This window comes from Saccopteryx bilineata, chromosome 1, assembly GCF_036850765.1.
Source record: "Saccopteryx bilineata isolate mSacBil1 chromosome 1, mSacBil1_pri_phased_curated, whole genome shotgun sequence".
Lineage (NCBI taxonomy): Eukaryota > Metazoa > Chordata > Mammalia > Chiroptera > Emballonuridae > Saccopteryx > Saccopteryx bilineata.
The window spans coordinates 249,549,361-249,565,626 of NC_089490.1; positions in this window are offsets into that span (position 1 = coordinate 249,549,361).

Sequence of the window (16,266 nt, forward strand, 5' to 3'; positions counted from 1 at the left end):
TCTTCCCCACAACTGCTGTGATTAATAATAACTACTAGCAAGGACAAGCTATTTTCTGCTCCACAGATAATATGGCACAGATACCCATTCAGGCATTAGCTGATCATCATGTCTGTAATAATGACACCGGGGTCAGTCATTCATAGCAAAAGAATTTAGGGAATTTCCAGCACTAGAATGGCTTTCGCTTGCACACAGGTTTAGTACATTTTGTCTTGAAATCCAGTTTGAAGAAGAGGAATCAGAGAAAGCATATTGTACAGACAGCTATGGCATGTTTATAGATGGAATGTTCAATTAAAGATATCAATTCTCCCTTCATTGATCTTTAGATTCAAAAATGATAACAAAAGAAATCTAAAAAGGATATTTGAGGAATTTTAGAATCTGAATCTTCATGGTATGTAAAAAAGCAAAGTGACAAACATAATCAAGAGATGCCCTGAAGAAGAAAACAAGGCAGGTGAGTTGTTCAACCATCTATCAAGACTTGTCATATAGCTACAGCAACTATAGTTGGAAGCTATGGTTGGAGTTTATAAAGAGAAAAAATGATAAGTAGAACTTAAGTCAATAGTCAGTCCAGAAAGGTGATGTCCTACAGAACAGTTATTGAAGATGGAACTTTGATGGGGATGTGGAGCACTGAGACATTTTACCCAGAGTTTACAGAACTGTAAATCAGTACACCTGCCCTGTAAAAAAACTCAATGTCATTTTGTAAAGCTGAATACGCACATGCACCACAATTCAAAAATTGCACTCTTCATTTTGTTTCCTAAGTAAACTCATTCACATGTAAACTAGAAATGTCCATGAATGTATATGATAGCATAGTGTGTTATAAATCCAAATTATTAACAACCTATGTATTGTTTAACAGGAAAATTCATAAATATATTGCATAACTCTTGGTATCCAGATGGACAAGGAAAAATGAGTAAAGTACAACTACATAAACCATAGGGCCAAATCACAGAAACATAACATTGAGAATAAAGAATAAGGGTGCAGAAGTGGTCTTAGGCTATGACATCACTTTTACAAACTTTAGATCTCATCTAAATTAAACAGAATGTTGTTTAGGATCAGGTACATATTTAGTAATAATGATTTTCAAAGCCAGGATAAAAAAAAGAACACAAAATTCAGGGTAGTAGCTAACTAGGGGGAAACGAGGAGGAATATGAGGGTGGTATACCAGTAGCTTCAGTGGTACTAGTAATACTGTATGTAACTCTTGAGATGTGACTCATTTACAAATGTTTTATTATTATGCTTTATAACTTACCAAACCTTTAAATGTATTATTTTGCATTATAATTTATGTATTAAATTATATTAAAAAATTTAAAGTTCAGAAACAAACCAATATATAAATCATAATTTAAATAAAAATACAAAATAAAATTATGCATTGTAATGCATAAAAATGTGGAAAGATTCGCAGCAAACTTACAATACTTTTTACCTCTGGGAAGGAGAATGGAGTCAGGAAAGAGACATTCTTTTGGGGATACTTTCTTTTCACAATAAGAATGCATTCTTGTAAATTTCTTTCATTTATTTTAAATATTAATAATAAAATGTAAACTTGGAAAATAGCTTCTTAATATAAACCCATGCAGGTTATTTGCATTGAAGGATATAAGGAAAATGTATCAAACCCCATGTTGAACTTGTGCCACAGAATGTGAGTTAGCCATAACTTTTGTTTTTAACCTGGCAAGCAAGAATTGGACTGCAGGTTACATTGATTTATTCCGAAAAGATAGTTCAATTCCTTCCAGACTTTATGGCCCTGGTCTCTTTAATACAATATAACATTGCAAGTCCGGGGTTGTTGGGGCACAATTAAATGTCTAGAAACAGCTATTATGATGTTCAAGCTACTTTAAAATTTTTAGAGAATATCCAGAGTAGGCAAAGGTAGGCTTGCCATTGGGAGTATGCAAAACACAGTTATTTTTGCATTATTTATATATAGTATTATTGTAATTATTGCATTATTTATTTGCATTACAAGTGTAAACCTGGTTTTGCCCACCCCTGATAAATGGAGGTAATAGCCTGAAATACTTGAGCCACAAATAACAAATTTCTCTGCACTAAAGGGTAGGGATCTCCTGAGGAAGCCCTAAATAAGTTAAACTCCCTCTCCCTTCTTAATTCTGTTTTAGTAAAAAATAAAACTAAAAATCAATCTAGATATCAAAACATAATGCTTATTCCTAAGAGGCAAAGCAGTAGATGTGTTCTAGTGATTTCAGCCAAAATGACAGGTTGATACGTGAACAAAGCCAACTTTCCCAGTCAGTCACGTCAATACCAGACAGAAATAGTCCCCAAGATGGAGGTACTGCAAAATCCCTGGAATAACCTCATTCCCTGTGGCCCAGCAGTCCCAAGAGAAAGAGTCTTCTGGAACCCATTTTCCCACATTTATCCCATAGATAAGCCACACCACCTGCAGAAGGGCTAACGGGGTTAAAAAGAGAAAAATGAAATACAATATATCGCACAGTTTTCTTTTCCCCCCTAGAAAGTGGTGTCTCTCCTCTCCCTCACCCCATCATCAACACAGATCAAGCTACTCCAGGCTCTTCTTCACAATGTATCAGTAAGAGCTGAGAACCTGATAAAAAATGCAGGTTTGTTGGCTCCACCGCGAACCTTAGACATCTGACTCTCTAAAGATGGGTCTGTCTCATCTGTGTTTCAGCAAGACCTCTGGTGATTTTAATGTACCTTAAGTTTGAGAATAAATGCTTTCCCTCATTACATCTCATGTACACAAACTTCAATTTTCTCTGCTATCACACAAAGACAGATGTGACACTATTATCTAAAATAATATAAAAATTTAAATGAACTTCATTAAATGGTAAGAGCAATACACTGGAAGAAAAAAAGAAAAAAGAATAGCCAGGGTATATTTGTCCTACTAACTCACTCTTTGAAATTAGATCAAATATCCTGCGATTCATGTTTTTCTGGCTCCAAGGATAAGGCTGGACAGAATGATCTCTCTAATCTCTTCAAGCTCAAATTTGCTGTGATTCTACTGGGTCTCTGAAAATGCAAGAATCATATTCATGCTTGGTCATCACTGTTCTTCCATACCTGCCCAGCACTGTCTTGTGCCCCCTCGTCCTTTCAGCCGTTCCTTGGTCAGCATACGCACTAGACACACACTCTGTTCATGGCTTTGTGGCATAAAGTGAGAAAGACAAAGACAAACAGGAAACAGGACCCTGACAGAATACACGAGCCTACAAGGTGGATTTGCACAAGGGAATGTGTGTATTCACGTAGAGAAAAGGGTCGAGAAGTCCCACTAGGACTTCTAGAAGAGCTAGTGAGGCTGTTTGGTCAAAAGTCAGAACGCAGATATGATCATAATATCTCTATTATTATATGATCATAATAAATGAAACCTTCAACTTGTTGGCTAGTGTATTTCCACAGTTTCATGTGGAAGACTTATTATTTGCATTAGTAATATTGTTGGCTTTTTTGGAACTATTATTCTTTTCTTTTTTTTTTTTTTTTTTTGGTATTTTTCTGAAGTTGGAAACGGGGAGGCAGTCAGACAGACTCCCGCATGCGCCCAATTGGGATCCACCCAGCACGCCCACCAGGGGGCAATGCTCTGCCCATCTGGGGCGTCACTCTGTCCCAACCAGAGCCATTCTAGCGCCTGAGGCAGAGGCCACAGTGCCATCCTCAGCACCCAGGCCAACTTTGCTCCAATGGAGCCTTGTCTGCAGGAGGGGGAGAGAGAGACAGAGAGGAAGGAGAGGGGGAGGGGTGGAGAAGCAGATGGGTGCTTCTCCTGTGTGCCCTGGCCAGTAATCGAACCCAGGACTCCTGCACGCCAGGCCGATGCTCTACCACTGAGCCAACCGGCCAGGGCCCTGGAACTATTATTTTTTATAAAAAGTTATTGTAGAGAGACATTGTTCTCTAAGAACTTAAATGAAGGAAGATGTTTGAATGGAAGGAGTTGAAATATCCAGGAAGGGTCCCTGAACAAAACATTGAACATTCAAACTAATAAGCCAGAACAAAAGTTTTGTACTTTCCATATTATCTTTTTGATCTTTCAGGATGCATCCTCTCAACAAATACAAGGGCATAAATTATTATTATCACTTGTTTTAAAGATGTGGAAATCAAAACAGAGATATCAAGTAACTAAGCCAGAGTTACCGAATTTACACTTGGAGAGGCTGGAATCTGAACCATACTCTTAAGCTCTACTCAATTCTACCTCTCCAATATTTTCAGAATTAAAACGTCTTCTCATGCCTGTTTATCATTAGTCTCTCTTCCCTCATTCCAAACTTCTCTGATCCCTATTCCAACCCACTGAGACATGTGTCCTGTGCTCTTCCCTTCCTCACTCAGATTCCTCGGTAAGAGGCTGAGGAGAAGACACTCATGAAAGCGACTTATCAGGAAGGATCCTCAGCTTTGGCACACTGAAAACACTCTGGGGAGAGAAGAAGGCCAAGGAAGAGCACAGTCTCCAAGTTTCACGGAGACTCACTTTGGCCGAAACCCCCATGGGGCTCTGCACATAGGATGGATCTGGGGGAAGAGGGCTGGAGTACTCATAGGCTGAAGAGTCGATGGTTAACAGCAAAGTGGGGAATGCAAATTCCCAGACGCTGGAGGGAATGCACCCAGGGAGGCCAAGGACAGGAAAATGGTAAAGGGATCAAGAGCAAATGAAAGGAACAAAAGTGGGCTACAAATCCAGCCCTTCTCTACCACCTGCAAGTCAATGTCGTCCCAGAGCCAGTCACCCAGCTCTCTGGAACCTTCTGTGTGTCTACTTGATCATGCTACCTCTGCCCCACCGCCCACCAAAGCCTGGGAACTGAATAAACAGAAGCAGAGTTCACCTTAGGGAGAAAACGTTCTCCTTTCCTCAGTGTTACACAGATTTATATAAGCTTCAGTATATTCGATAAAGTTTCTCGTTCATTGGAAACTCAATAGGAATCTAACTGGAATGAATAAGAGGTATAGTTTTCCGGTCAATTCAGGGTAAAGCCAAATAGAAATGTATGTTCCCCTCGTTTAGCTGCTTGTAACAGGGTAAGGCACTTTTATTTAGATGATTCAAATAATGATCTAGAATTCCTATTTGAACTTCTTTAGACAGCCTTGTGTATGAATGCATCTACCCAAGCTTTAAAAAGAATAAAGAGAAGTAACAAAAAGTAAAGATTAGCGATATAAAGTTATAGGAAAAAATGACTTCAATTTGAAGTAAAACTCCACTTACACAACATTAGAGGACACCACTGCATTTTATATTTTAGCTTTCCTTGTGAAAAGAGAAGACATGTAATAAAATAATACCAAAATTTAAAATCCTTAAGTGAAAGGAGCTGAGATAGAAATTGTTTTCCTTTAATGAGAACAAACTGAGAACTGCTCCTCTTTTTCTGTTCACTTCTCAAAAACATTTTACCACCTAAAACTGAAATCTTACTTCTATTTAAAAGATAAAGTAAAAACATTTTTTAACAGTACACAAAAAAAGAAGTGAGAGTGTAATCTTAATGTGATATTTTCCAGTTTATTATTGAAAAAAATTTCAACCATTTGGATTCTGGTCCTGCTTCTGCTGTTAACTAGCTGTGAGTTTGGGTAAGCCACTTCAACTTCTTTAAGCCTCAGTGTTCACATTAATGTTATAAGTTGGACATGACAGTACTTATTTAATTTGTTTATTTTAGCAATGGGGGGACAGACTGGGTTAACCATACAGGAAGAGAGATGAGAAAGATCAACTCATAGTTGCAGCACCTTAGTTATTCATTGATTGCTTTCTTATATTTGCCTTTACTGGGGTGGGGTTTGAGGGTGCAGCCAAACCAGTGACCCTTTGCTCAAGCCAGTGACCTTAGGTTCAAGCCAGCGACCATGGGGTTGTGTCTATGATCCCATTCACAAGCTGGTGACCCTGCAATCAAGCCAGATGAGCCCACACACAAGCCACAACCTCGGAGTTTTGAACCAGGGTCCACAGCATCCCTGGCTGATGATCTATCCACTACACTACCACCTGGTCAGGATACCAGCATCTTTTAATACTCTTATTTACCATCCATATATCCTCTTCAATGAAATGAAACTATGTGTTTTGCCCATTTTCTAAGTATTGTTTTGTCTTTTTATACTTGAGTTTTGAGAGTTATTTATATTATTTATGTATTCCAGATATGACTCCTTTGTCACATGTAATATGCAAATGTCTTTACCAATTAGTAGTTTTTATTTCCAGCCTCCTAATAAGGTCTCTCAGATAGCACAAGCTTTTTACTTTGATAAAGTTCAATTTACCTTTTTAAAAAATGAATTGTAGACCTGCCTGGCCAGGTAGCTCACTTGGTTAGAGCATCATCCCAATATATCAAGGTTGTGGGTTCAATCACTGGTCAGGGTACATACAAAACCAACCAAGAAAAGCATAAATAAGTTGAACAACAAATCAATGTTTTTGTTTCTCCCTTTCTCTTTCTCTCTCTCTTTTAAATCAATAAATAAGAAAAGAAAATGGATTATGCTTTTGGTGCCATGTTTAAATATTCGCCATATATTATAATTTTACTTTTGCACTTCTTTGTAGCATTTATTCTTTGCTATAAGGTATGAGGCTCAGATCATGGTTTGCTTGAGTTATTTTTCCTATAGCAATACAACAATTCTAACTTCATTTGTTGAAAATACTAGCTAGCCTTCTTCCATTTAACTGCTTTTATACAATACCTTAGTCAAAAATTTCTAGGTAAGAATTTTATGGGGCTATTTCTGGGTTTCTGTTCTGCTCCATTTATCTGTGAATCTATTTCTCCACTAATACAACACCATTTTGATTACTGTATTTATATAGTAAGTTTTTATATTTGGTAGCATAATACCTCCAATTTTAATCTTCTTTTTTAAAAATCATTTTGGTTTTTTTGTCTTTCCATATAAGTTTTAGATAATGGTGTCTATATATACAAAAATATTATTGAGTCATTGGTAGAAATTATGTTAAACCTATTTATCAATTTGCAGTAATCTTGAGATCTTTACTAAGTTGAGTATTCCCATCCATGAACATAGCGTATCTTTGCGTTTACTTAAATCTTCTTTGATTTATTTCATCAGCATTTGGTAGTTTTCAGTGTATATGTCATGTTTTAACAAATTTCATTTTTTGAGCATTTGTAAATGATAATGTATTTTTAATTTCAGTTTCTATATGTTCATTGCTAGAATATAAAAATACAGTTTATTTTCCTATGTTTATCTTGTATCTTATAACCTTGAACTTAACAGTTTTTTATACAATCATTTAGGTTTTTTAGGTTTTTCTATATAGAAAATCTTGTCATCTACAAAGAGGGACATTTGTATTTCTTCCTTTTCTGACCTGCGTTACTTTTCTTGCCTTGAAACTATGCTCTGTATGATTTCAATTTTACATTTCTTGAGGTGTGTTTTTATGGCCCAGGCTATGGTTGTACAGTGTTCTCTCTATATAGATAATATCTTTTTGGTTGATGATAATGTGAATTCTTCATATCCTGGCTGATTTTTTATCTGGTTGTTCTTTGAGACACAGTATTGAGGGGTGTCAAAGTATCCATTTATAAACATATTTAACTATGTTGTTATTATAAATAGGATATTATATTCATTACATTTTTAAACAGTTATGGGGGGATAAATGGTGATGGATGAAGATTTGAGTTGGGAGGATGAACACACCATAGAGTGTATGGAGACGTGTTATAGAATCAGTCACCTGAAACCTGTATAATTATGTTAACCAGTGTCACCCTAATAAATTCAATTAAAAACAAATAAAAGTACAGTCACTGCTCAGCCAGCCTGACACATGAAAAAATGTATAATATATATACTTGATATTTAATAGTTGTCATATATCCAGTCAATTTCTGTAAATTCTGAATAGTTATGATAGTTCTTTTCATTTATTCTCTAAGATTCCTAAAATAAATCACTAATTCAGATGAAAAATATAATTGTTCATTTTTTCATCCAATTTTTTTATATCCTATTTTCTTTTGTCATTAACATTGGCTAACATTTCTGTAAAATGTTGAGCTAGCATTCATCCTTGTTCCTTGTTTATAAAATTATATTTTCCAGTAGTTGAAAATGTTAAGATGTAATATGTAATATAGTTTAAAGATGTCACTACAGAAGAATTATATCCTGAACCCTTTTTACAGTTGAAGACACAGGGATGGGGGAGCACTGAGAAGCAGTGACCTGAGGCAGTTCCCTCAAGCACCTGCTGCGGTGAGAGGGAGCGTGGAGGTCAGAAATGGTATTCTGGTGTATGTAGCTTGTATGTAGGTACGTAAGTATTCTGTTGTATGTAGTATGTAGTATGTAGTATACATACTATAGTTTCTTCACTGGATTCAATAGAATTAATTGATCCCTACTGCCCCCAAACCTACTCTTTCTTTTTAACATGTTCTCATTATATTATAATTTGTATTTGCACTATTTATAACAAATAGGAATATTTTATCAAAATGATAAACAGTGATTTATGTGTCTATCATTAACAGAAAAGTAAAAAAGTGCCATTAAGAAAAATGTTAACAGGAAAGGTAGTGATGTACGTATGCCATTAGCAGAAAATTCTGAAGTACAGAACGTTCTGCGCTTGTATAATGGGAGCCAAAAGATGATTATAGGTTTGGAAAACAAATCCTACCAATTTCAAAAGACATTTGCAGCAAGCTCTGACCATTCTGAAAACTATTTTTTTAGTCTATCATTAAAGGAAAAGGTTAGGATGACCAGCACATCAACAGGCAGAGATTCAATGGTGATGACGGTTTTTGATATTTATATTCACAACACAGAGTACTGATCTAGGTGAACTGGAGAGAAAGAGACAGAGACAGAGATAAAGAGAGGGGAACTTGACTGGGAAAAATCAAATCTGCGTGAGTTGCTGGCCTGCTGGGGTTTTAAAAGTAAACTAGCCTATAATAAGTCATTTTAACTAAAAATTTTACTATAACCATGATTTAAAAAGACTTTAGATGAATAATTTTTACCACAATGTTTATAATTGGATACAGTGTTAGCCATGATTTTGTCATCCAAAAAAAATACTTTTATAGAATCACAATGAAATATTTATTTGATAAAAACTATACTATCAAATAATATCTACAAAGCAAGCAATTAAAAAGAAGAAAAAAGTACAGTGTCAGGAATCTCAAAAAACAATAATAATATCTGTGCACAAACCCTATAGGTAATGTTCTTTCAATAATACTCTTGGTAGAAGAAATTTATTTTATGCTTTTCCTGAAATAATGAATGTAAATTTAATTAAAATGCTCTATAAAGCATATCCTTTCAACTCACCATTTCTCACTTGAATAATTCTGGGTAGATATCTATTTTAAAAAATAAATAACTTTAACTGAAATAAGAATTCTAATTAAAAAGTCTCTCTTGCAAAAAATAGCTGTTCCCCAATGCAACTGTCATTTAAATGGGAGACAGAAAAAAAGCAACTCTTATTAAATAAAGGTAATAGCACTTGCTCTGGCTATAGAACATATTTAAGGCCATGGCTCAGTGTAGCTGGGGCAGCTGACCTAATTTATATAAGAATCTCACTGAGCTTATATTGTAGTCACTCAAGGGTGACGAAGAAACTCAGAGGAAACATAAATCCTGCTGTTCAACACAGTGATGGTGTTAGAGGAAGACAGGTGTCCAGATGAGCTCCACACATGCAAAACCATCTATGAAAGACGCTGAAATGAACTCATCACAATTTGGAAAAGTTGATGAAACTCTGTAGCAAGACAGCAATAAACCAACATAAACTGTGGTTGGTGAGGGCCAAGATGTGGGGACCTCAAGCTACCTTATCATGAAACATCCACCCAAAGGGGAAATGTCAATGCAAATAAGGATAGACCAGTATTTATAACATATTTACTTAAGCTTTGTTGTTGTTTTTTTTAATATCTAACATCCAATGGCTTTTTCAAAAAGAAATGATGTGACAGGAACATGTAAACAGAATTACTTCCCGGCTTAGAAGAAGGAAGCAGAAAAAGGATACATAGAAAGTCCTCTGAGACCCCTGTGAGCCACAGGACTCCTGAGGGTGACACTTGAACCAGTGTTATCTGGTATTTCATAAAGATTTCCAATTCTTTCAAATCATGTTAAACTTCCAATTAATCAAATGTCACATGAACAGGCAGGGATTGACTGCAGGGTAATGTAAAAAAAAATCAAAATCTGAGTGACTAAAAAAAAAACAGTGGCCAATTTTCTGTCTTTTAATCATGTTTGTCAAATTTATTAGCAAACCTACTTGAAATGAACTGGGTTCCAAAGGAGGTACACCAAAGAACTACATTTTCAAAGTCAATGTAAAGCTCAGATGTTGACTAAAACCATCAGGGTAAGAGTGTTGAATAAATGCCTGTTGGTAGAAAATCAATAATGCTAGCCATTGTATATTAAAAAAATGTTTGTTGATTGATCATTGTACAAAGCCAATACAGGCTGAGGTAAAAGTAGGTTTACAGTTGTATTTATTGGAAAAGAATACAATAATAATAAAATAATAAACTCTGTATTACATGTACTGTAAACTTACTTTTGCCCACTCTGTGTTTGTTTGTGTTTAGATATTTTTGTTTATTTCTAGCCACTAATCCCCAGAGAAGCTATAATTCTTTTGTTTTGTTTTGTTTTTTGTTTTTTGTTTTTTTACAGAGACAGAGAGAGAGTCAGAGAGATGGCTAGATAGGGAAAGACAGACAGGAATGAAGAGAGATGGGAAGCATCAATCATCAGTTTTTCATTGCAACACCTTAGTTGTTCATTGATTGCTTTCTCATATGTGCTTGACCGTGGGCCTTCAGCAGACCGAGTAACACCTTGATCAAACCAGATGAGCCCACGCTCAAGCTGGCGACCTCAGAGTCTCAAACCTGGGTCATCCGCATCCCAGTCTGACACTCTATCCACTGCGCCACTGCCTGGTCAGACAAGAAGCTATAATTTTAAAGAAACAGTCCTTTTCCTTATACTTCTCTGACACATCTACTTATTTATCTTGTCCCTGAAAAGAGGAATGTAGTAAAGCTCAGAGACAAATCAAGTATGTAACAAACCACAGAAGTATGGAAAGGAAGTTACACCTAAAGAAAAAAGTTAAAGCCACCTACGAAATACTGTTCGTTGTTTTTAGTATAGCTCTCATTGGTGGTGGTGGTGGTGGTGGTGGTGGTGGTGGTGGTGGTGGTGGTGGATTTGGTGTAGTTTGGGAGTTTTGATTCATCTTTTTCTGAAATCCTACATCCAAGTGATTGACATAGTACAACAATATTTACCTTTGGTTAAGTAATTTTGAGGTAACTTTTGCCTGATGAAAGCCTTCCTGCTCCCTAAACTATCCCACTCTGTGCTCATGAAGACTCAAGAGTGACAAATTAGGCCAGCTCCTCACTAGACCTTAGGTACAAATTCTCTTCCTTTCCTCTATTACTTGGCTTTATTTCTAGCTGTCTCTTCTAATTGTTATTATCAAGTGTGAGATTAGGGTCTGAGTATAGAGGGAAAACACCATTCAGCTCTGTGACCATATTTCAGGTAGGATGAAGATTTAGAATAAAAAGAAATCAGTTTACCACAGAGAGATTTGAAACAGATCTCTAGCTAGCAAGTTGGTAGTTTGCCTGGCTTTATCTTCTACTCACCTCTCCCCTCTGCCCCAGGCGCTAGAGTGGCTCTGGTCGCGGCAGAGCGCCATCCCGGAGGGGCAGAGCATCGCCCCCTGGTGGGCAGAGCGTCGCCCCCTGGTGGGCGTGCCAGGTGGATCCTGGTGGGGCGCATGCAGGAGTCTGTCTGACTGTCTCTCCCCGTTTCCAGCTTCAGAAAAATACAAAAAAAACCCCAAAAATATTTCAACTTAAAAAAAGTCAATGCCACAAGCAGTCGGTTTCTCTCTCTCTCTCTCGCCCCTCCCCCCCGCCCCGGTACTCTCATCTCAAACTGTCTCCTCAGCTCCAGCTGCTGTTTGCAAAAGAAGTTTAGGACCACGTCATGTCATCAGATGAAGCAGGTTTCAAAAGGAAAAAAGGATCTCATAAAGATGTTTAAAACATTTAAAAAACAGAACAATACAACATGTATCTTGGGGGAATAACAAAATATATCAAATTAAACATTTCAATCGATTGTACAGCATAGTTTAGATGTCAGAAATATTAAAATGTCAAAAATGCACACAGCCTAGATTTAAAATATATGTTTACCCTAGTGTTTATGAAGAAGCATGGGGAGCATTCAAGGGGACATGAGAAAATAACCCATGAGAGATGGCTAAATTTTCTAATCCAGCTGAAAAAGTAATTCCAATTAAAAAAAAAAGTGCAGAAAGGAGTATATTTTCTTTAAGGGGCAATGAAAAAAATTTTCAGAAAAATTAGTTGCTCTTTTTTTTTCCCATTGGATAATGTGCTTCATAGCTAAGAATAATTCCCAGTAGAAAACAGAAGTAGTATATTTGGAATTAGAAAGTGTGTTGACTCCATTCTTACTTGTTTTGCATACTGATTAGTTAGCTAATTTCCTGAACAGTACTTCCTGTTGTAGAAGTTGGATTGTTATAAAAACTGAGCTAATTATTGAAGTGTATAACAGTAGTAATATTGAGAGAGAAAAAAATGTACCTCAAAACCAGAGCTGAAAGAGAACAGAATGAGTGGTGAAAACTAAAAACTGCCATGTATTAAGCTGTCTTTTTTCTCCTAAACACTAGAAATTTAAGTTTCCTCACATTTGGCCCTTTTATTAGGCGAAAATTTTCCAAGAAATATTCAGTTTGTTAGTATAAAATCAGTGCAGATGTCAAACATCTGATGGTGGAAAAGCAAGATTATATTTAGCTGTAACTCAGATATTTTGGAGAATTGAATTTATGTTTATTGACAAAGGCATATGTTCACATTGAATGTTAGTATGTTGATGAGAAAAGAAGAGAAATGTTTTAAGGTAACAATCATAAAGGCAACAGGAGCTGGAAACAAACAACATTTGTTGCTGAACTCTCGAAGATATTCAATATAAACAAGATAATATGCATGAAGTTATATTACCTGATTCCCAGTCAGGGCACATAGGAGAAGCAACCATCTGTTTCTCCATCCTTCCCTCTTCCTCTTCTCTCTCTCTCTCTTCTCTTCCCGCAGCCATGGCTCAAGGTTTGAACAAGTTGACCCTGGTGCTGAGGACAGATAGCTCCATGGCCTCACTTCAGTGGCCCCAAATGGGCAAAGCATCACCTCCTTGTGGGCATGCTGAGTGGATCCCAGTCAAGGTGCATGTGGGAGTCTGTCTCTGGGCCTCCCCACCTCTCACTTACTTTTTAAAAAATTATATTATCCAGTAGATACGCCAACTCTAGGAAAATTGAAAGTATCTACTAAAAAGACATATTTCTTAGTTCTACCAAGAAAGGCTAACATAAACTAGAGTAGAATTAAACCTATTTAAGTGTAATTCACAGAGTGTATATTTCTGCATTGTACATGTAATAGACCATTTATTCATAATTCAATCTGTCACAAATATTCTCTTTATTTCTGTTGAATTCCCAGCTAGCCAATAAGCAAACTATATAAGCATGTCAAAAACTGACATTTAAAAAACAAGTTTCTTATTACAAGGCAAAACTGAACTTCTATATGAGGCTGGAAACAAAAACCTCTTTCTTGCAATTTCAGAATTGCTGGAAAGATGACCATTTCTCCAGATCAATCTCCACACATTTATTGATACCCCTACTTCTTGTATCAGAGTTTATCATCTTTCAGCTCATGGTTTTGGTTCCACTGAAACTAAAACCCACCTGGAAAGAGTGATATTTTGAGAAATGTATCAGGTAAGTATCCTTCAGAATAAGGGAGAGTTTCAGATTAGAATGACTTATTAAAATGTCAAAAGATAAGCATAGGCAAGAATGTGGAGAATAAGAACTCTTGTATTTGTTGATGGAAATGTAAATGGGAAGTTGTTCAAAAAATTAAAAATAGAACTACCATATAATGGAGCAATCTCACTTCTGAGTTTATGTATCTCCAAAGAATAAGAAACATGTATCTCAAAGGGATATCTGCACTTCCATGTTCATTGCAACATTTTTCAAAATAACCAAGATATTAAGCAACCTCAATGTCCTTCAGTGGATAAATGGATGAAGAAGATGTGGCATATATTGATTTATAGTGAATATTGTTAAGCCTTAACAAAAAAAGGAAATCCTGTCATTTGAAATCCTGTCATTTGACATTTTGCTAAGTGGTAAACCCCAGACACATAAAAATACTGCGTGATTTCACTTATGTGTGTAATTTAAAATAGAGTCATAGAACTAGAGAATAGAATGGCAGTTGCCAGGCAAGGGAGTCCAACAAGGAGATACTGGTCAAAAGTTTTACTTATGCAAGATGAATGCGTTCTGGAAATCCAATGAACAACGTCATGAACAGTTAATAGTACTGTGTTGTATATTTGAAATTTGCTAAGTACATAGATCTTAAATTTTCTCAACACACATGCACATACATATAACGAGTATATAAAAGTTGTGGGTAGATTATTTAGCTTGGTGGACAAGTTCCTTAGATTAACTGTGGTTCCTTTCACAATGTATAAATATATGCAAAAACATCAAGGGGTATACCTTCCATGTATATAATATTTATATGTCAGATATATCAATACATTTTTTATTAAAATAAATACAATTTCAATGGGAAACAGCACCAGGATTCAAGCATACAACATGGAAAGAAGGGAAACAGGTAGAAATAGGAGTAACTTCTGGGAGACTGTTCAAAGCCTTATTCAACATCTATGTGGGATGTTAATGGAGCTTAGGAAACAGGTGGAGGAAAACGAAGCAAGTTGCAGAAGACTATGGGGTGTATTACAAGTTATAGAACCCTCAGATTAACCATGCTTAAATTATATATTGTTAGGATGGTATATCTGTGGTAAAGGTATTTTTTTAAAAAGAAAAAGAAGAGCTAGGGCCTGGCCAGGTAGGTCAGTTGGTCACAGCATTGTCTCAACAGGCCATGGTTGCAGGTTTGATCCCCAGTCAGGGTGTATACAAGAACCAATCAAAGACACCATGAATAAGTAGTGACAACAAATTGACATTTCTCTCTCTCTCTCTGTGTCTCTGTGTCTCTCCCTTCCTCTCTCTCTAAAAAAATAATAATAATAATCACTAATTTAAAAAGAGAATAGTAAAACAAAGTTTTTAGGCTTGTGGTTCCCTGAGGAAAGTTGGCAGAGCATACAGGGAGTGTCAGTATTACTAATCTTAAATTGGAAGGTAGATTCTCAGATGGCTATATCAATTTCATGCTTCTTAATTTACATATCTGTTCCAAACACCTTTTGATATGCATCAAATATTATTAACTTCTGAAAGGAGCACAAAAGGCAATGATTGTCATGTGCATGCATCTCTGAGGGCCGGTACCAAATTAAGGAAGGCTAACTGTGTTTATAGGTGTTAGGAAAAGGTCACAGATTTCCTTGACTTGTTTTTATGTTAATGAATAAGCTCCCAGGCTTAGGACAGGAGCTGGTGCCACGACAAGGCTGGGGATAACATCTGGGAGGCAAGCACGGGAAGAACTCTGACTGAGCTCCCCGACCAGCTGAAATCAGAAGCAGACAAACAAGGTGAACATACAGAGCCAGGGAAAAGATACAGCTCATCTTGGGGAACATCAGAGCAAGGCCATAGTTACAAGCAAACAGTCCAGTTGCAAGAAGACAGAAATAGTACAGGTGTGATTTTGAGGTAAATAAAAGTCAGTCCATCAAGACAATGAGAAGACAAGCCACAGACTGGGAGACAGTATTTGCAAAAGACATGTCTGATAATGGAATGAAATCCATAATATGCAAAGACCTCTTAAAACTCCTCAGTAAGAAAATGAACAACACGATTAAGAAATGGGCAAAAGACCTGAAGAGACATCTGATCAAAGAAGAAATACAGATGAGAAATAAGTATATGAAAAGGTGATCAACATCAGATACCATTCGGGAATTTCAAAGGAAAACAACAGTGGGTTACCACTATATACTTATGAGAACGGCCAAAATCCAGAACACTGACAAGAGCAGATGCTGACAAGGATGTGAAGCAAC